At 40.0% G+C, this 13,338-nt stretch overlaps 1 protein-coding gene across 5 annotated transcripts in view; it reads left to right on the top strand.

Annotated features, from left to right (window-relative positions):
- The first annotated feature begins 3,539 nt into the window (after window positions 1-3,539).
- The window catches only part of LOC108088970 (talin-2), a 30,116-nt gene continuing 20,317 nt past the window's right edge, over window positions 3,540-13,338 (top strand). For 4 of the 5 annotated variants that reach the window (XR_001771263.1, XM_017186998.2, XM_017187001.2 and 1 more), the window contains exon 1: window positions 3,540-3,634. The gene's annotated coding sequence lies outside the window, so the exon portion shown is untranslated. Of the gene's footprint in view, window positions 3,635-5,057; window positions 5,249-13,338 lie in introns of those variants that run through there. The other variant, XM_017186999.2, reaches the window with a different exon arrangement.

Raw genomic sequence — 13,338 nt, forward strand, 5'->3', positions numbered from 1 at the left:
CTTGGATAAGAAATCGTCTTCTGAATTGCTGACATGTCAGCGGTCCCGAAAGTGGTTCATTTGAGGAAAGATTAAGTGAAGACAATTTAACGAAATCCATTCCCAAGTTAAGTTTGGATGAAAAACAAAGCACTAAAATAAAAAACAAATATAACAAAAACACATTTGAAATTTATGGTCAAATTAAAAAGTATATATGTATAAATATAACAAAAACACATTTGAATTTGATGGTCAAATAAAAAAGTACCCTTTGAATTACATTTTATTCAGGATATCTAGATATTTGGATTAGATATAGTCACTTAAGAATTTAAAGCCTTAATTTAGGATATGCCAATAGATTTTAAATGAATGTGAATGAAACTTTTAACAAGTTCATTGCACCACCTCCACTTGTATCCTGGTCACCTCCCTTTCCACTTGACACCCCTGAACTGGGTTCCAAATCCCGGACGCCTCGGATTCAAACTCAACCTCAACATGGCCATTAGGCCATGTCGGTGCATGACTTCGTCTGGATAAATAGACTGTTGAGTCATTAAACAATTTACGCAGCCATAAATTTACGCAATTTACTTAGTGCGCAAACACACATCCCGCAGGATGCTGAATGTCCTGGACAGGGCAATAAAAAATACCCCCGTTTTGGGCATGGGATCGAGAAACATTAACACATCTGGCCAGATACAAAGTGCCGGGCCGTCCGCCTGAGCGATTAACTTTTTGCATCCTTCACGCTTCGCTGGGCGAGTTAACCCGACATCATCTTCTTCATCATGTCCTGGAGCAAGGACATCGCCCACGCGCCGCTTGTTTGCATTTTTATTGCCCCACGCTGGGTGTGCAGGATGTAGATTTTAAGCATTGCCGCCGCGGCTGGCTGAAATTTTAATGAAATCGTCATCAATTAAAATTTGCTCTCTTCCATGTCCTTGCCTCCAGACGACAGTGACAATGACAATGACACGGCACAACATCCACTGCTGCTTTTATTTTCACTTGGAGAAAAATGTTAAGGATTATGCAGTTTAAAAAAAAAAAAAAGATGTAATATTAATCAAGGTGCAGTTTAAATAACTCAATAGGCATTAAAGAGGGAAATGAAGAAATTAAAGGTAACTGTCTTAATTTGTTTTAGCAGTTTAGAGTTTAATAATAATATTCCTTCAAGTTTCACATGCTTAAATGTGAGAAGATCCATTTCTTAAATACATAAATTTATGAATACCTTCTTTATTTACAAAGTATGTATAAATATAAATCAAATGGGATCTTAAATAAAACTCTTTATATTTAGTTTAAATTTTTCCCCGTGCAGTCCTTAGAGTTATCCTCATCTTTTTACGACCGAGACGTCCATCCGGGCACTTCCACGGGCTTAGTCCCGGATTGGTTATGAGAATCTCAGGCGCATAACACTCCGTACTCGTGCCTGGGATCGGGCTCAGCTATAAAAATAATTTGTGGCCAAAAACTCCCCTTCCTTTTTTTCCGATCTCGAATTCATCCAAGGGTTTGAAGCGTGCCTTGGGATGAACGGCTGTCGGCAATTTGTAGTCGTTAGCTTGTTTTTTCAGCCTCGCCCTAATGTATTTTCATAAATTTTTGTTGTTCTCAATATAAGTTTTATTCTCGCCTCTTTTTTGTAGTTGCCCGCATGCAAATGTCGTTCGAGTGCTTCAAATTTGTGGGGAATTTGTCGGGCGATATTAAAACGAGTTTACGCGTTTCCGGAACATTAAAGAAAATTTGAGAAAAAGGACGGCTGAAATAATTATTAAAATGCAAAGTTTTCCTGGTTTTAGAAGAGCATTAAATATGATATTTATTAGTTATATTTTACCCTTTTTATTGGTCTCTGAAGAACTTTAATGATTGGGCATCCGCAACCAAAAACCAGAAATGCATTCGGATAACTACAAACTCAATTAGATGGTCATAAATCTAAGGAAGAGCCAAAAACCCTCTAAATTTTGGTTGATAAAATGCCGAAATTATCACAGCCAAGGACATGATATATGGGCACTTGGCCCGGCTTAACCCATTAGCCAACCGGAAGATCGCTCAATTAGCGTTGCTCCTCGCTGGTCAGTCCCAAGTGGGTCACTCGAGGAAAGGATTTGCGAATCGGGTTTTTATTTCGAGAACCCCGGACGCATTCGCAGCCCCTTTGTTGTCCCAACAAAGTGACATAAATCTTGGCGAGCGCTGGCAGAAACTCAACCGGAACTAAAGCAATGACGCAGCAGGAGCGCCAGGACACATGTCGAATGCGTTCGGTTCTTGGGTTTTTGGCCAGCAGGCCAAACAGGCGTGTGTGTGCGAGTGTGCCGGTTCCGAGATTTATCGGTCCGAGGGGTGAGTCCATATCCTTACATCCTCCATCTTCCATCTGGGTATCTGTTTTGGCAGTCCTGGATCGCGGGACATCAATGCCGGATGCCCAGAACGACAGGCGTTCGATTGAAATTAATTGAATTTACGCCCAAGCCTCGAACTTGACTTTATTTCAAGAAATTTCCCAAAGTTCTAGAGGACTGAGACTTGCACAGAAAAAAAATAGTAAATATTAGTTATAGTAAATAGATTTTTACAGGATCAAAATATATGTGTGGCTAATTTGAAAATTTTATCTTGTTGACAGTTTGTTGATTTAAAAAATAAGTATAGCTTATACAACTGTCTGTTTTAATAAATTAATATATAGGTTTATCTTTTATAATATATACAAATGCATCTTAATTTTTCTTAGTGCTGCAAGAAATGGGAGCGTGGACTCTTGTTTCCTGTTTATGCTCGAGATGTTTTTCAGCATAAATTACGCTTACCATATAGCCATGTACGTATTAATATCCTTGACAAGTCGAGAAAGGAGAAAAAAAAACAGGAACATTAAATTTATTTTTATTTAGCTGGCAAAGGGAAAGCAACCCCAGTGAAAGGGCCCCCAAAGTCGCGCGCTATATGCGGTCCGCTGACTTTGCCAAACTCATGAATTTGCTCGCTTATTTTTATGATTTCGGCTAGTTTTTGTTTTTCGGCCCTTAGATTGACTGGCTTCTTTGAGGGTTGTTACTTGTACACTTGGCTGCCCTCCAATCGCCCAAAATCAAAACGGAAACGATGATCGTCTCGGAGAAATTTCAGGAAAGGCAGACAAATTTATCAAGTTTTTGTGGGGGTGCGCCAAAGACCTTCATTTATCATTTTGGGTTGTTGTTTTAAATCATTTAAGTTGATATTGCTGGATTTGTAAGCCTTGTTTAAGTAAAACAGCATTAGTTGGCGGCTTTTAAATTTGGCGCTCTGGCTCCAAGCTCTTAGGGTGACCCTGCATTTAACAGTCCGACTAAGGTTTAACAGTGCAGGGCATATGAGCTTATTCGCAGCCAGGTGAATTAGAAATACTTGTTAAGTTTAGTTAAAACAATTTTAGTTAGTAACTTAACTTATAATTTGTATAATTAGTTGTGTTTAATTTAAACGCACTAACGCTTAAGTGCCGCACCGATGTATCGATAGCCGCTCGGCGAACGGCCACACTGTCCTATCTACGACGAATATTTTGTAAAGTGTTAGTTTTATTTACTCGATTTTAGCACTCTTTAAGCCTTTTTCGCCGTGTGTTTCTGTAAGTTAATCACTGTTTAGTAACCGAAAAGTGTAAATTAGTTGACAAATATTTCGCCTGGGTAAAAAAAGGGGGCAAACAAAGCAAGTGTAAATTCAGCTGCGACTGCTGGCCAACAAGAATTCGGTCGCATATTTTGTTGTTGCCGCCTAGTGGGTGCTCCTCCGGGGTGGAGTCGTCATCCCCACTACATACGTAACCCCCTCCGAAATTTGGTCAATCCACTGTGTTGTGATGGTCACGCGAATTCCGCCCTTTTGGCCAAGTTCTTGTTGTAAACGTAGTACTCCCAAAAAAAAATAAAAGGGAACGCCCGCATTTGTATGTTTGTTTGTATGTCTCGCCTACGTTTTATGCTAATTAAAGTGCAACGTTTTGTTTTCTTTTAGCCAAAGCTGCGAATATAATTCAATTAACGAGGGTCCAACTGCGACTACGGGGCATGATTATCAGCCCAGCAGTTGGTTTGGTTTGTCGGCTTTATCTGAGTTGATTGAACAGCCGGAGAAAGAGAGGGTGCAGTATATATAGGCAACATTCCAACAACGATAAGATAACCCCGATTGAAGAGTCGGAATCGCGGGATTCGCAAATTGACTTCAATTCTCAACTTAATTGTGGAGTTAACTCTGCAACCCCCGAAGATCCGAGGACTGAGAAACTCGTGCTGACATCCCGCTGAGGATGGTAAAAAGATTTCACTCGGCGCAGCTCCTCAATTGCGTTAATAATTGGGCCTAATTGAAGTCAACAGGCCATTATTTCGCTTCTTTTGTTTACCCGTATTTTAATGAAAGGGGAGAGTGAATTATATTAAGTTATTTTTGAACTTTGCCTAAAATGTTAGAACGTTAGACTTTGTGGAATCTTCTTTAGATGTTAAACAACTAAGGAATTATTTTTAGCAAGTTTAGTATAGTTATTATAGAAATTAGCGCTTGATAAAAACATAAACAAAATATTTTAATACTAGTAAACAAATATAGAATTTCTATTTTATGACTATTACGCCAATAATTTTTGTAAAAGTTTGATTGTATTAGCCCTTGATTGAAAGTAGCAGTAATACCTTTTTCGTAGAATTACTCAAGTGACTAAGCTCACTTCCACTTCCACTTTGTCGCTTCCTCTATGCCTCTTTTGTGAGAAGAAAGAAACGGCCATAAGTTGGGCCCAAAGATTAGTCACCACTGGCACGGGTCCATCACCTTGGTTCCCTGGCCACCGCATGCTCCTCTTTGCCTCTCTTCTGCTGGCACCTTTTGTTTTGTTTACATTTGCAGACGGCGATCAGGAGAATCTGAAGAACCAGAAGAATCCGAAGAGAGCCTAGCAGGTGGCTCTCTTCGGAGCTCTCCCATCTGTTGCTCGTGCTGCTCATATTTCCCATGGAACCCAGCGAACCACTCGCCTCTACGAACCGCTCATTCGAGTTTTGTCCGCCGTCGGTGCCAATTCGTTCGATTGTGCCGCGCCCGATATTGCTATACAAATATATATATATATATATATTCGACTCGTGCACGTATATATATGTATATCTCGCATATCTCAAATATCGTTCAAGTTCAAATATCAAAAGAGTATCAAGCTTAATTGTGGAAAATAAAGAAGGTATACGAAGTGCGCGAGTATAAGTGCGTGACATATGGTGTTATTTTTACCCATTCTGAGGGGAACATGTGCCAGAAATAAGCAAACCCATTGTGTAACTCGACCCAAACGTAAATTGTGCGTTACGCCTGCGCGGTGCGCGCCAAAAACCCTCGGAAAACCCTTTCCTCATTTCGGATTTTAGAAGTTTTATAAAACAAGCTGAAAATTACCTCATCGCTCTGCCGGCGCCTGCGTCGACGTCTGTTTTTTGATGTCTGCCCCTGACTTTACGCTAGTCCACAGAAAAAAAATTAAGATTATTATAGATCATGATGTTATAGCGTATAATACAAGTTGTTTTCAACTCATCATTTTATATTTCAATGTGGAATGAATTTCTGTTGATTTTTAAAATGAAAAGCTCAACACGATCGTCTTAAAGATCTCATTAGATTTATTTGGTTGATTTTTTTTCTCTTTTTTGTTTTTTGTGTCGAAGGGTTCCAAAAGTTAGAGAGATCAATAAATTTGATTAAATTTTTTTTGATAAAGAATTTATTTTATTGAACTTGTGATGACATAAATATTGTTTACTGTGTACCCTAAACAGACACAGATATTTCATTCTATATTTCTCGTTTGCCTAGCAGCTGGCTGACCTCCTACACCCCTCCCCCATAAATACGATTTATCTTCAAGATACACATACGCTAAGATTTGTTTTGTATCTGTAAGTAGATTTATCGTTTTTGCGCTCTTTCCGTTCTCTTCTTTTCGTATTTATTTAAATATCACGCGTCTTTCAGTGTTTTGTCATAATTTCTCTTTCCTTTGTGCCGTTTTCCTCACATTTTTTGTCCGATTGTTTGGCAAATTTCGCCGACGCTCCATTTTGTGGGCGTATTTTGTATTATTTATCCATTATCTCAAAATGTCAATGCGCTCGTTTAAAGCTGTTGTTATACTCGGCCTCTCTCTTTCGAGCTTTTTGACCTTATTAGTTGTGGGCTTCGTTTTTGGAATGCCGGCCACATAAACACGCTTCGGAAACATAAAGAAATCGAGATCGGAGCTCATTTTCACTCCATGCCGCTGTGTGGGCAGTGCATCGGCTCCACATCCACCAAATATTTCGGATGTGGACGTGGACGTGGGGACGCTTTGCATCCGGCAAGCTATGAATACACTCAACAAACTCAAAAGCCGAAATACCCAAAAGCATGACTTAATAGTACAGCTCATTAAAAGGTGGTTCAGAAATTTGAAATGGTTTCTTGATGATTTACTAACCACACTTGTTTCTGGTAGTTGACCATTCTACTGACACATTCTTCCTCACAATAAATACTTCAACATTTCCCTCTATTAAAGATAAGATGTTTGGTATGCGTTTGATTTTTCAAACAAAACTAAGTTAGGGAGTGTTCTACTTTCACCATCTTATCTGCAATTCGATTTCATTCACTTCTTTCAACCCAAGAAATATGTACCTTTTCAAAGACATGCTGATAATAAGGCGAAGAAAGTACATCTGAAATTATTAGATTAGAAAAGTGATAAAATGTACTTGCAAACCCATTTCAGATTTGACTGCCTCTGTATGTATATGATACCTATGACCCAATAAGAAGTTTCTCAATAAGCATTAGGCTTACTATTTATCCGAAAAAATAGTACCATGAATTCGTTGAGTGATCTGCGGGTCTTTAAAGTGCTTAAAGTCTGGTGCTGCGTGTACATTCGGTTTCGATAGAGCGGCAATTCATTGAGCAAACTGATTTGTAACTCGGTCACTGGTGGAACGCTGGTGGGCAGCTTGCAGCAGCTTGTGTTGCCCATTTTGGGGCACGTTTCGATTGCCGACGCTGCCAGACAAGTGACTGCATTTTCCACTTGTATCTGCTTGGCTCTTTTTTATGGTTTTGCATACTTTTCGTTCGCTGTTTTATTAATTGAGCTGTATTCATTAATTCGCTTTGCTCTGGGCGGGACGAGAGTCCGAGTGCAAAGGTCTTCCAATGAGTGCTGGCCATACAACTTTCGAAACGCAGATTGATGTCCCGGGGATGTTTTTGCAACGAGGATTTATTTATATATTCGGGATTAATTGAATTTCATATGGCAAGCGTAAAATGGGAAGTTTTTGATGGGTGCATAATGAAAAGTGTCACTGAAAAGGGTTTCGAATTAATAAATTCGCAATTATATTTCTAGAGAAAGTTAACCAGCGTCACACTTTACACTTTCCCGTGCAAAAAACGCTTTTCAAGTGCTATTCAATATTGCCAATCACTCGTGTTACCTTTGATTTATTTCGATTTTCCAGTCATTTGTTCGCCGCATGTTTCAAGCTCAATTAAAGCAAATTAAGCTACCCAACCAATTCGTAACAATATCAAAATTCAACGCCCTAAACAACTGCGGCGGCGGCAACAAAAAGAACAAAAACAAAACGAACAGCGTAATAACAATTAAAAAATAAAAATAACAACTGGTGTGTGCGCTCTATTTTCTTAACGCCTCAGCGTTTTCAATGGTTTTGTATTGCACTTTAGATACATGGATGCATACATGCTGAATATACATAGTTTATATATAGATACACTGGGAAAACAAGTTCTTTAAGTGCTTGTGTTAAGACAACATTAAACTGCTTGACAAGCATTCAAATATGTTCAAGCTATTAAGAAAGATATTATCAATTAGAAGTCAAGAACATAAAATGTTTGTATGCATCGAAGTATTTCATTCCGGAAATAGGAAGTGAATAGAAAGGTAATTTGTGTTTTTCTAGACATTAAGAGAAGATCTTAAATTTTGTTCTCTGTATAGCAGACACAACTACTTGGAGATCATGTGGGCTTAATGCTGCGGCACACATGTTTCGCTTTTGCACCGGACCCGATTCAAACAACCAAAATGCTAAATAAACAAAACGGGCCACAACTGAGAGAACTCGTAGAAGATTCCATATTGAGTTCGATTGGATGCCTCGTATTGTGGAATAGTTTATTGTTTTGGAATGTTTCTTAATTACGCGGAACTCGAGTGGCGGAGGTGGAAACGAAGACCAGAATCGACCATCTGAATCGGAATTTCGAACATTTCCTTCTCAATTCGATTCGATTCAACTCAACTCAACTCGATTTGCATTCCCTTTTCGCACGCACACTCATCGTTGAGTCATTAAAAGTCGGTGGAGAGAGACGACCCCTTGTTTACTATTAATGCTGATAAAGAATATGCATTCGCCTCTAAAAATAAACTGAAAGTATATTCATTCGCATTTGCTGCCTGACTTCGGCGGCTTGACTTTTATTGTCACCATGTTTGTATGCAAACAAACGCATGCGAAGATTTATGCAAAAATTAATTTTCCCCATCGACTGACTACCGAACACGGCGAGAGGACGTATCATTTTATTTGTTTCGTTTATCGCCGGTGGAAGTGGGTTGGGCTGGGCACCGCGGCCCTCCGATCGGTTCGGATTGACGTCTCCTATGTCGTTGTGGGTGTCGTAAATCCCGGGTTGATTACGTCAGTAATTCATTGGCGCTTTTCTGCTTTCGGACACGCATTTGGGCACTTCATCAATCTGTCAGTCCATCAGCGAAACCATTCGATGCGGTCAGTCGATAAGTCAGCAGCTTTGGCATTCCGATTGCAACGGGTTGCGGTTTGTCACGCCCCCAATTCCCGTCGAGCGGGTCTATAACGAAGAGTAGCTGGATATCTTGTGGGTTCCGATTTTATAGGTCTATAGCGTCGAGGAAAACACTTAATATAGCTTTTCAAATCTCTCTTACCCAGGCTGTTAGGTGAAATGAGCACACTGAAAGCAAATTGAATTATGATTGATTGGCTTTCGATAAATTAAAAAAGAAACTTACCTTCAGGCTGTTTTAAGGTCTATAATCAATTCAAATATCTTGTGAATATGATAAATTTGATTAATAACAAAATACAGAATTTTAATGTTATCTCAAACCATCTAAAAGTCAAACGAACTAAAATCCTTTGATGATTCCACTCAATAAACTCCTAATAAGAGGCTTATGCTTCGTGACTCAGTTTCGCTTAATGACTTCTTTGGACCTTGAGAACTAGAGGAGTTCTTCTGTATTTAACCCCACATTTTATGCATTCCTTTCCTGATTTGATTATCTCTCCTCCGACTGTCGCCCCTTTTTCCCGGAGACTGTCGTGTCCATCGGCAGTTATCGCTGGGCTTGGCCTTGTCTCGCAATTTATTTCCATCTGGCCGGGGGATTGGGATTGGGTGCCTCTTTTAATCAATGGAACTGCTTTGTGTGTCGCCAGTGTCAGCGATTGAGTGAGTGAGTGTGAAAATGTAAAAATTCATTTCTTATTCGGCTTTCAGATGCATTGGCATTCGAGTGCTGCCCCTCAAAGTCAATTCAGCTGCAGTTTCCTCTGGCAGGGATGCCCCTAACTATTTGTTATATTTCTATAAAAATAAACACACATAAATACGCACATATTAAATTGTGTACGAGTTGTGTGTGTATATATATAGTGTGGCACTGTCGCTTTTGGCACTCACTTGTGCGAAAATCCATTGGAGCCCGACAGGCGGGAGCCTAATTTTTTGCCGTCTCCGATTGACGACGTCGGTTGTGGATGAGGGGCAGAAAACAAGAAGGAGTTGGAAGAGCTGGGGGGAGGCGGCCACCAAGGAGGGTGACTCAAAGGAGGGGCTCCATCTTAAGTGGGCAGCCAGTGTGACATGGGAAGGGAACTTGGCATCCAATCATAAAATTGCTTGGCAATGTCTTTCGTATGTAGATGGTGTTGTTACTCGATGAAGAAAAGGAAGGAAGGAAGGAAGCTACGGCAATCCATGCCAGGAAATATGAAATTTCTTGGAGGGATATATACAGCAAAGTCCATAAATGTGCTGACAGGCAATTACAAATAAAGAGCTTTGCAGTAAATCTGAACTTCAAAATTCCCCAACAATTTGCATAAAATTATAACAAGGAATATTCTGTATTTCGTTGTTAGATAGAGATTGTAAAATTTGCCAAACGGAATTATTTCTTTTCCAAAATAAAGTTTTGCAATCTTCAGAAAACAATTTCTTTTATTTTAGATTGTTTTGCAATGCAAAAAATTGGCTGATTTGACAATCAAAGTTGTGCTTCCGTTGAATGAGTTTGATGAAAATTCAAGAATTTTAAATATTCCATTCTTATAAAAGAGTTTTGTTAACTTCCCAAAATATATCTCATTATATTTTGGCATTTACCCCACTTCGTTAAGGAGTAAATAAGTTGTTTGTTAATGGATAAGCTTGCGTATCAAAAGTTGAGCTAATTACGCACACGCTCCTTCATCAGGGATTGTAATTAGAACATTGATCCTTATCGCTTGGCTGACATAATTTGGCCACACATTGATGTGCCACCACCTTGATGATAATTGAAAATTACAGGGCCATCGAGACCTTTTGAGTCAACCCGATCCCATCGCCGCAACCACCCACTTGCTGCAGCCTTTCCCTTTTGACGTCACTTTTGTCGTCGTCGATTCATTCGATTTGATTTGTTTGTTTGCACGAAAGGCCAGCCATCCACCCATCCAGCCATCCATCCACCCACCCATCCATCTAGGGATCTCCAGCCATCCTTCGGCTGGATTGTTCGTTTGTTTATTTGTGTATTTTGTTACTTTTAATGCATCTTTTATCTGGATTTGGCCATCATCATTGGCCGCCCATTGTTGTTGCTGGCGATGCTGATAGCGATACACAAATTTGAGCCCCATTGTTGGCCACATTGCTCATTGCTGAGAGTTGCCCCGGCGACGATGTCTTGTTTACTCAAATTACAGCCACAGTCAGGGGTTATCCGAGGTGCACATATAGTCTGTATGTCAAATCTGCCAACTTGACCCCCGTAGCGGGTTTGGTTGGAAGTGCCGGAGTGCGGGCCTTACTTTTTATCCAGCCACTCAACTTTGATAGTTTTCCTTGGGGAAAATCAACGAAGTAAATTCAAGCTCAAGGAGAATGTGATTCAAACCAAAAAGTGTTTATTGGCGATCATTTGAGTAAAGTTGAATGACCACGGACTCAGAGAAGAAAACGTAAGAACGTGACTGTTGTTTATAAGTGCTGCAAATGTAAACGAAATCAAGTTGAATGAGCAAATCGCCAAATAAACATTATTACTCTTACGTATATAGGCATTGTGTATCATGTCTGCGATATTCACTGGAATTTTTTGACAAAGAATATCACATGTTCTTTAATAAAATTGTTCAAGTGATTTAGGAAAAACTATTCGTTTTAGAACTAAACATTAATTAAATCAAACAAAAAATCCTAGCTGCTTTTATTCATAGTATTTCAACAGAATAAATTTTAGTTAGCACGTTTTTCTGTTTAAGTTTTAGAGTAACACAAACAGCTTCCACAGAACAAACATAATTGTTTTTGGGAAAAACTATGTTAAACTGAGCAGCTTTCGGCAGACGTAATAGCACTCATTAAACCATTTTCAGTACCTTTTCACTGGATCGTGACACATTTGTTTAACGACCTTTTTTTGTGTGTTTCGCTGACCGCCTGCCAATTTCCGCTGACATGAAAAGTGAAATAAAAGTTCGCATGAATCGTTTGATGCTGCTGTTACATTACTCAAGCGCAACTAATAATCAGGCGAGTCGCCGGTGGGGATCGCACTGGCCATCTGTGTCGGACCTCCAAACTGGCCCATGTAGTAGTACACAAAATTGAAATTTCTATAAATTCATCTATGACTCAGGGTATGAGCAAAAAGCAAAAAAGAAAAAAAAACGAAATATAGTAAGCAAATGAATGAGCCAAGAGCAGCATCATCATCTGCGTCGCCGTCAGCCAAGTACAGTGAAAGCTCGGCAGGGGGACTATTTCGTTGGATTTGAGATCTGTGTAGTATTAGGCGATCGCCTGGGGATAATTCCACTGTGTGAAGATTATGATGCCGGCTTCTTGGGAACCTTAGTCTCTTCGCATTGGTGGCAGTGTTCTATTTCCAGTCCTGAATAGAAATCGTGCCACAATTTTGATCGGGGGGCAAGTTTAATCCGTGGGGATTGCCTTTCTTCACACTTTCGGTTTCAAAACTGCTCACTGATTTTATTCGTGGGTGCATCGAATGGAAAATCCATGATTTGTTTACCTTGAAAGTTCTCGTTTATGCCGGGTATTTATAGAGATCCATATATATAGAATGGATGTAGGATTGGGCACATCTAGCATGGCGTATGAGGCCCGAATGTTGTTTTGGTTTAATTAAAATCTGTTTTGCTTTTATCGTATAGGGAACTTTTTCCTCGGCCACTCTTTTCAACACATTTTACGTTGAATTTTCTTTGGCAGCTTATTTAAATTCTCCTTTCTCTCTTTTCTTTTTTATGTGAGTTGCGATGTGATTTATAGCATTGGAAGCTGATTTAAGCACCGCCCGCATGTATGATGTATTATTTTATTTGTCTTCATGTGTGCACGTTATTAGCGTTTTTCAAGGCACGGAGTGACAGGCTGCTAATTTAAAAGCTTAATCCAATAATGGTGGGAATTAGGCAAACAACAAGTATCTGTTTAATTTTAAGGGAAGCGTGAATATCCCCCGTTTTTATCTCCGCATATCTCATGGTGTTCGGGTCAATAAACCTATTCAACAGTTCCCCTTAATCTGCTGTCGTGTCCATGTTGGCTGTCTTGGCCATAAAGCACTCGGAACCCTTTCAGCGAACTCGGAGGTTCGGTGGTACGGAGGTACGGCATTGTAGAACGTGCCTGAGCACCTAACCCGACATCTGGCTGCATGGCAGAATCGTGCCAAGGTCTCAGATTGTGTTCGCTATAACTACGTGACGCTATCGTTTTGTAATTTTGATTGCTCCGCGAAGAACGAACGATACACATGCCAACCTATGCCAACCGATGTACGAACGCAATCAGCTGTCGACCTACTAAGCCCAAACTACACAAACTTGTCCACCGCCCACAATCGCATTTTCGCTTTCATTGAGTGGAACGGAGCGGCGGGGGAGGGGGAGGGGGAGGCTGAATGGGGGCCAGGAGATCAGTGGGCGGCAC

Source organism: Drosophila ficusphila, unplaced genomic scaffold, assembly GCF_018152265.1.
Source record: "Drosophila ficusphila isolate 14025-0441.05 unplaced genomic scaffold, ASM1815226v1 contig_106, whole genome shotgun sequence".
Classification (NCBI taxonomy): Eukaryota; Metazoa; Arthropoda; class Insecta; order Diptera; family Drosophilidae; genus Drosophila; species Drosophila ficusphila.